The following is an 8,336-nucleotide window of genomic DNA, read 5'->3' on the forward strand; positions in this document are numbered from 1 at the left end:
CTCATTTGAAACATTTGAATTTTCAAACGAGAGGAATTGCCCATTTGATATTCCACTTTTAACTCTTATTGCATAAAACTAAATCTAGTTAAATTAAATATAGCCCACATTACTACCCCTTATGTATAGCATATCTATATATATAAAAGCGAAAATGTATGTTCGTTTTTTGTGTATGTCCAAGAAAGGGTTTTTTCAGAGAAGCGGTCGGTCGCCTAACAACTTTTTAAAACTTTTTATATCACATATAAATCGTAATATCTCAGAGTTAACAACGGAGCTCGCCTGTCTATTTAATTTTCTTGACTTCGGGAAGATAAATATTTAACAATTTTCGCTCGCTGCATGTGGGTTAGGCCTTTTTCTATAATAAAAGCGACACTGATTGTCTAGGTATTTTTCTGGTCTCGATCGCCGGAAATGTCCAAAAGCAATGAGCTTTACTCAATGTGGAAATATTATCTCCTTAATTTGGACAAGTGGAGCTGTTTCCCCTACCCCCAACATCTTGGAAAAAAAAAAAGCGTTCCGCACTAAATGATACCCCGCAGTCAAAAGTTGACCTCATTAAGTCATTAAAACGTGCACCTGCTAATTTAAGTAATTAAATAAATTCAAACATGTTTCCGTTAGCATATCGCGGTGGCCCAATGGTTAATGTGGCACTCTTTTTTTTTTCACACTTTAATTTCCAACTTTGCCTCAAGGGTTTGGGTTCGATCCTCATACTTACCTACCAAAATATGTTGTTTTTTTATTTTAACCCCCCCCCCCTCCAAAGTTTTGATTTACCCAAAACCACACACACCTCCAAACACCCGGGCAACGCCGGGTACCCCTCGCTAGTATGTTATAAAATTCATCATAATTGGTTAATCAGTATAGGAATAAGTTGTGTACATACAAATATATGAACATATAAACATATACACATACCTAGCTTACATTAGTCATCCATAGTTTTGCTGCATGACAGCTAATCAGTGCTGCTAGACCAGCAACTGCTTTAAGCTGGATTGAAACTCAACCACAAGACAATTGATGTACTGAGTTGAAGTTTTTAATTACAGGTTCAATCTGAATTAAAAATTCGACTTATTATCAAACTAAATGGAGTTTTTATATACTGCTTAATTCACGTTGACACACTGGTTCCCGTTAGATCACCCAAGTTAAGCAACGTTGAACCATGGTCTTTTAATGCCCGCAATTTCACACAGTTCTCGCGTGGTCACCATTTAGGAATTCCAAGTGCTGTACGTGCTCTCCGCTTATCTCTGCATTGTTTCCAGTCATCTAGCATTTGCCATTGTATTCAAGCAGTGCTGATTGAAGACAGATGTGGCGGGGGATAGCACAAACCTTGCCTCCCAATTACATGCATAACTATCCTTACAGGGGGTATCCATTGTCTCTTGAGATCAAACCGTGGCATCAGCATGGAGCTTTTAATACATAAAGAATAACAAAAAAACTTCACACATACCAGACAATAACTTACTGTAACTTTAGCGAGCATCTTTCATGCCTAAAAATCAATTTATTTCGATTTTAACAAGACACTTTCTGAAAAAAAAATTAAAAAAAACAATAATAGTTGAAATATGTTATTGTCTGTCTGTCTGTTCACAAGTCTCCTAAGGTTTTTGGAAATAGACTTCTACAACCAAATATTTTCAGAAATTATGTTATCAAGAGGATCTGGATTGGATAAGTAGATTTGTAACCAATAGTTCTTGTTGTGAAATTATGACTGGTGGTTACAAGAAAGTCCTAGTGGTTATGACGCATCTTCAACTGTACGGTTACACACACAAAAACAGTTACCTGATCGGACTCCATATCGTTTGGTTAGGAAAAGTAGAAGACGCTCCTGTGCCAAGTAACATCGTTGTCAAAATAAAATTTGTTGTCAATCACAGCAAGAGAAAGAGGAAGAAAACAAAGCAACAGAAGTCTCACTCACTGTTATAGCAATGAAAGCAAATAAATGACACACACCGCCGTGTTGACAGTTCAATGGATATATTTCAAGACAATTTTAGTCAATAATCCAAATAAGAGTATAATTCAAACAAAGAAAATGTGAAAGTAAGAAAAAATAGTAGACAAAAAAAAAAAAAATGTGTACCAACGTTATCGTCAACAAACTTCCATGACAGACGCCCTCGTTTTTTTTTCTTTTTCTATCTAGAACACTCTTTCTTGATTTCGTTTATCATTAATCAAAATGACATTTAACAATAATTTTTTTTTAATTCTTTCATTCTAATCTCAAAGCAACTAACCTCATGGCTTAATATCTCATCACTGTGGTCAAATGTTCAACTCATTTCGAGTTGACATTTCTTTTTGCTCTCAATTGAAATGACACCCCCCCCCTTTTTGCACATAGACAAATCTTTAATGATAATTTAAAAAATGATATCCAACCAAAATAACCGATTATCAAAGGCATGCTATTACTCAGCAGCCAAATCATAAACGAACTGGCCTTCAACTCTTTTTTGCGCAGAATTAAATCTTTAAACCAAACAAAATATTTATTTCTCATTTCCGACTGTCGTTTAGTTCAATTCCATTATGTAAACCCCAAATTACACATCAATCGAATTCCCAAAGCGAATCAACACCTCCTTTCCCTGACCGGAAATATCTTTAAGCAACAATTAGTTTTTTTTAATTTTCACATGGATATTACATAATTTTAACATCCGACCAAACACACACTGGCCCATATAATTACTAGTTGATGTACTTAGTAATGTTAATCAGGGCTCATAGGTATTATGGCAATTAGCTTTGCCTGGGGGTTGAATTTCTTGTGACTAGCCACATTGAGGGGGCAATGCTTGTCCATTTTCGTCTTTTTACCTCATAAAAATACACCCTTCGACCTTCCCTTTAACATTATTACACACACACACAAAAAATGATTGTTTACTTCCCTCATTTCTATTTTACTATAATTACAAGCAAACTATGGTTTAACAGCAGCTGAAAAATGAAAAAAATGAACTTGCAAAGAATATAAAAAAAAATTTTGGTTTGTTTTTGTGTTTCAGAATAGTCTTTCTTGTATTAGACGGTTTCTAATCTCCGCTGTTAATTCTCCTCTAGATCTTTGAATGATCTAGTGATATTGTCACTACTACCTCAGAAATACTGAGTGCATTCCTGTTCATCTGTTGGGCCTCTATCACGTTGCCCCTTCCAGTCAATAAGACCACAACCTGCTATACTGGTCACCAGAATGACATGGATTATTAGATCATCAATGATTATATCACCTTCAACTGATTTAAGACAAAGTTAGACTCTTATCCGAGAGACATTTCTCTTTCCATCTCAACAGATTAGTCTATTGACTAAATTTTTATCCTTTCCTGTAGTGACAGCCTTGTTTATGGTCCAAACTCAGTTTCCCTTGAACGTCAACTGACAACTCCAATTTCAGCCATCTCCAATCCTCAGTGCATCGATAAAGCAGTTTCCAGTAAAGGTTCTCCTCATCATTCATGAGGGAACAAAGTAGAAACCTCTTCTACTTAACTGCCACGCAGATGTTTGAAATAAGATAACTGGATGCAGGATAAAGGTATTCTGGTGATTGCAATGATTTCTGCTACAGATGGCGTTATCAAGGCACAGTTCACACTTCCCATCGCAAACTGATCCGGTTATATACAACCCAAATTCCCTTTCAATAGCATTGTTCACAAGTTACAACAAGCTAGCATATCATCGTTAATGGCTACAACAGAGTACTCTCTCATGAGGATATCCGTATGTGAACTTGCAATATCCAACATTCCGTTATAGATTCTGCCTCATCATTTACACCAATCACTGAGGTACGTGGGTAATATCTAGACACACATACTGGCCGTTATAATAACTAATTAGCATATTTGGTAATGTTGGTTGGTTGTTTTTGTTTTACGGCATATCAACCCTTTTCGGGTTATTTAATGCCGAATCCAAAGATTTTGAAAAAAATTTTTTAATAGAATATATTTGTTGTTTTCAAGTTGGTTTCTATTTAACCCATAGTTGGGACCCTAACAGGTAATACCACTCCAGGTTAGAGTGGACATGGGAGCAATGGTAATTAAAGGGTGGTTCCACACTCCCGAAAGCCCGCAAGCTGGGGCCTCACCACTGGATATAGTTTAAGGTCATATCCAGGACCTTGGTAATGTTAATCAGGGCGCATAGATATTATGGTCATTAGCTTGATATTGTGTGGTCTGTGTTTGTGACAGACATCTATAGAAGGATAGCAGAATTTGTTAATTTATTTTATATTTATAACTTTGAAATTATAGAAATCAAAACATAAGAATAGAAATGGTATTAGAGCAAAGAGTATATGCTGTGCCTCAAGAATGATTTAAATAAAATGTTACAAAAGTTATGAGGGGATGTAGTCTGTTAAGAAAACTTTTGCCATTACTAACACTGTCAACCAAGGTTAGAGTCTATCAGGCATGTGTACACATGTGGAAAATTATTTCCACTATTTTATTTTGTCCTTCTTTTCCCTTTTTTCTTCTTCTTCCTGCCTCCTCTTTATGTTTCGTTCTCCCCCCCCCCTTCTACATCATGTGGGTCCATTCTGCTTACTGGTTGGGCTAGCCTCTCTTTACACATCAAAATCTTAGTCGGGGGGGGCATTATTTAAAAGAAAATATCAGTTGCTGACATGTCGTCTTGGCGTTAACATCAATTAAATATCTCCAAGTTACCGGACATATTTTTTTGAGGTCTCTGGCAAGGAAAGGAGACCAAAAAGGCTCATGAACAGTTTCTCTATCTTAACTAGACATTAAAATAGTTGGAATATGCAGTAAATTCAAACGCATTAATTATCCCAGGATGAAAAGGAAAACATAGGATTCGTCACAGTACTTTCTGGTAACCTGAAACCTTGTTTCAGACTTCAACTCTGAAATGTGAACTTTATATTGTCTTTCCTCTATGAGGGGAAGATTACAAAAGATAACTCGTCTTATGGTCGGCATTACTTGGCCAGGATGATTTGGAAATGTTGTGGTCGCATGCATGAAAATGCTACTTACAAAAAAATTGACTAAAGAAGCTAACGCAGTATAATGGAAGAATGGACATCACTTAAAACAAGGAGATGGCGATGATTGTTTCTAGAAAGGACTGAATAAAAAAAAAAGGAACTAATGTACTTTCTAAAAAGGATTTTTACAAAATTTGAATTGCCTTCAGTAAGTGAACCCCAACCTCTCTCTCTCTCTTTCCTTCTCAAAAATGTTACAATACAAGGATTTCGCTTGTAAGCCAAATGGTTAACTCTTGGCAGCCAACAGATTACAGACTTTTTCCTATCAGGACTTTCACTTTTATAAAAATCATTTCTTTCAACTTTTTTTTTTCAGGTTCTTTTCTCCTTTGAATGTTTCTTTCTCTTTATCTCCGTTGAAGACATCAAGCTAAGAATTACTTTCTTTACACAGTGTGATGGATCTATTGAATGAAACTTGGCCAATGAGAGTTGAGGACCTGCTTTGCATGGATAGACATGATATGATGGATGTATAACAGTCTTGAAGACAAACTTAAGTCTGATGTCTTCAAAAGAAGATTAAATCTGGATATGATGCATGTGAAACAGGAGACTTTGATGGTATGACCATGTTGAAAGAATAAGAGTTCTTGGGTTAGATGTGCAGCAGTTCAGATAGCAGATTCAGTTCAGAGAAAACCACAAAAAGCATGGGAGGAATTGATAAGAATGAACTTGAGAGAAATAGGGATAATAAATACCTGGCCAGAGATAGGTTATTTTGGAAGTCAATTTCTTAGAGCTATCCAAGAAATGCCAGCATGTAAAATCGATGTTAAACATTATGATGTCATTGTACATAAACCCCTTTAACCTAGTTTAATACTAAACATATTCTTGAGCACTACAACGTAAAAATTGAATTTTTAAAATGTAAAATATAAGAATCAAATTAATATTGCGGTATGGGTTGGTAGCAAAATGACATTTTTTCTATCAATCCTGAGTAATGTCGGATTATTCTACTAGTGTGTGTAATATATAATGTATGCATATATTAGCAGGCTGTCCGGCATTACCCAGTCATAAAAAAACACATGGTTTCTCATTTAATCTTGAGTAATGCCAGATTTTTCTGCTAGTGTGTGTGTGTGTATATATATATATATATATATATTTTATGATATAGACAAATTTACATGGTCGCAACACTGGACATGCTAATATTTCGGACAAATGGTCAGTTAAGATCACAAGTCATCATCAGGTGACGTAATAAAGTTATATATATATATATATATATATATATATATATATATATATATATATATATCGTTCTCCCTTTAGTCAGGACTATAGCCTAATCGATCGTCTCTGATAGTATAGACACAGCACTCTCCTTAGATAGTAATGCCTAAATAAATGTGTTTGGTGACTTTAATGTTCATCAGTAAAATAGGTTTGGTTTCTCTGGTTGTACAGATGCAGCTGGACACTCTACTTATAGCTTCTCTATAGCCCATTTCTTCACACAGACAATCAAGTTCCCAACCCACCTTCCAGATTGTGAACACCAGCAGGCTTCACTTCTAGACCTATTTCTCATCACAGTACCCGAGTATTGTGTGACTAATGCCCACAGTCCACTTGAAAATGCAGACCACCTAGTGGTATTAGTGGACATCACACTTAAATCCCAACCCCAAGGTGAGGAGCCATTGATCAAATCAACAAGGTACTCCAAAAGGGCTGACTGGAAAGTCATCAGAAAATACATCAAAGATTCCCCATGAACCAATATCTCTCTTCCTGCTAAACAGTGTGCTAATGTGACAACTGAATGGTGCAAAGCGGGCATCGAAGCATGTTTCCACATGGAAGTATTATAGCAAACCCCATTCACCCTTGTGGTTGACTACAGATTGTGCAGCTGCCATTGCACAAAGACAGTATGTATTGCACATACGCCATGCATTATAAGTCAAATACAAATAGGCAAAAGTCCGTAGATGCTAGAAATCATTTAAAGAGAGAAATAGCCACAGCCAAAAGAAAGCATGCTGAATTAACCAGGGACTGCATAGAAGTGTAAACAATAGGAACTTGTGATTTCTGGAAAATCTATAATAGTGTAGTAAATAAAGGGAAATTAGTAATTCCTCCACTATCCAACAACCAGAAGGTCGCATGTACGGCAACTGAGAAGGCAAAACTGCTTGCCTAGCAATTCGCCTACAACTCCACCGTAGAGCTAACAAACAACTCCCTCCTAAATTTCCCGATGTGGACTGAAGGCACACTAGATGATATGAAAATCACTCCACAATATAAAAAAACTCCAAAGCATATAAGCCTGCTATACTAATTAAGAAGAGCTCAGCTGAGCTAGCCCCCATACTTTCCAAGGTCTCCGAAGTAGCTCCAGTTCTCTCCAAACTCTACAACAAATGCCTTAATGAATCTTGCTTTCCGGGCTGTTGGAAAACTGCTTCTGTGGTACCAGTATTCAAGAATTCTGGCGAAAGAACTGACCGATTAAATTATCGCCCTATTAGCCTCCTCCCACTTTTTGCCAAAATATTTGAGACCTTAATTAAGCATGCTCTAGTCCAGCACCTTACAGATGCTAAACTTCTAACCGACCAACAATATGGATTTAGACAAGCCCGTTCCACGGCAGACATCCTCACTGTAATCTCTGAACGCATATACCATTCACTGGACAAAGCGGGAGAGTGCAGAGCGGTAGCTCTAGATATATCTAAGGCTTTTGACAGGGTATGGCATGAGGGTCTCCTCAGGAAGATTAGATCATATGGTATCACTGGTAGAATACTTAACATAATTAAATCCTTCTTAGATAAGAGAAAAATCCAGGTTGTCCTCGACGGTCGTACATCTAAACAATATGATATAAATGCGGAAGTGCCCCAGGGATCTATCCTTGGACCTCTGCTGTTCCTGATATTCATAAATGACCTCCCCGACAAAATTGCCTCTGAGATGGGTATATATGCTGATGACACCACACTCTATAGCAGGCACGACAGGAAAACAAATGAACATATATCTAAAGTAATGGCAGAAACACTAGAGGATGACCTCCAATCAGTAGTGGAATGGGGACAGAAATGGATGGTCACGTTCAATGCCGCCAAGACAAAACTGGTTTCATTCAATAATTACAAGAAACCTTCTCTACCACCTATAGCAATGGCCAACGACTCTTTATCTGAGAGTACGTCTCTCAAGCTCCTTGGCCTAACGTTCACAGGAAACATGAGTTGGAACAATTATA

The sequence above is a fragment of the Euprymna scolopes genome, chromosome 1 (assembly GCF_053919585.1).
Source record: "Euprymna scolopes isolate OS-2025 chromosome 1, ASM5391958v1, whole genome shotgun sequence".
NCBI lineage: Eukaryota > Metazoa > Mollusca > Cephalopoda > Sepiida > Sepiolidae > Euprymna > Euprymna scolopes.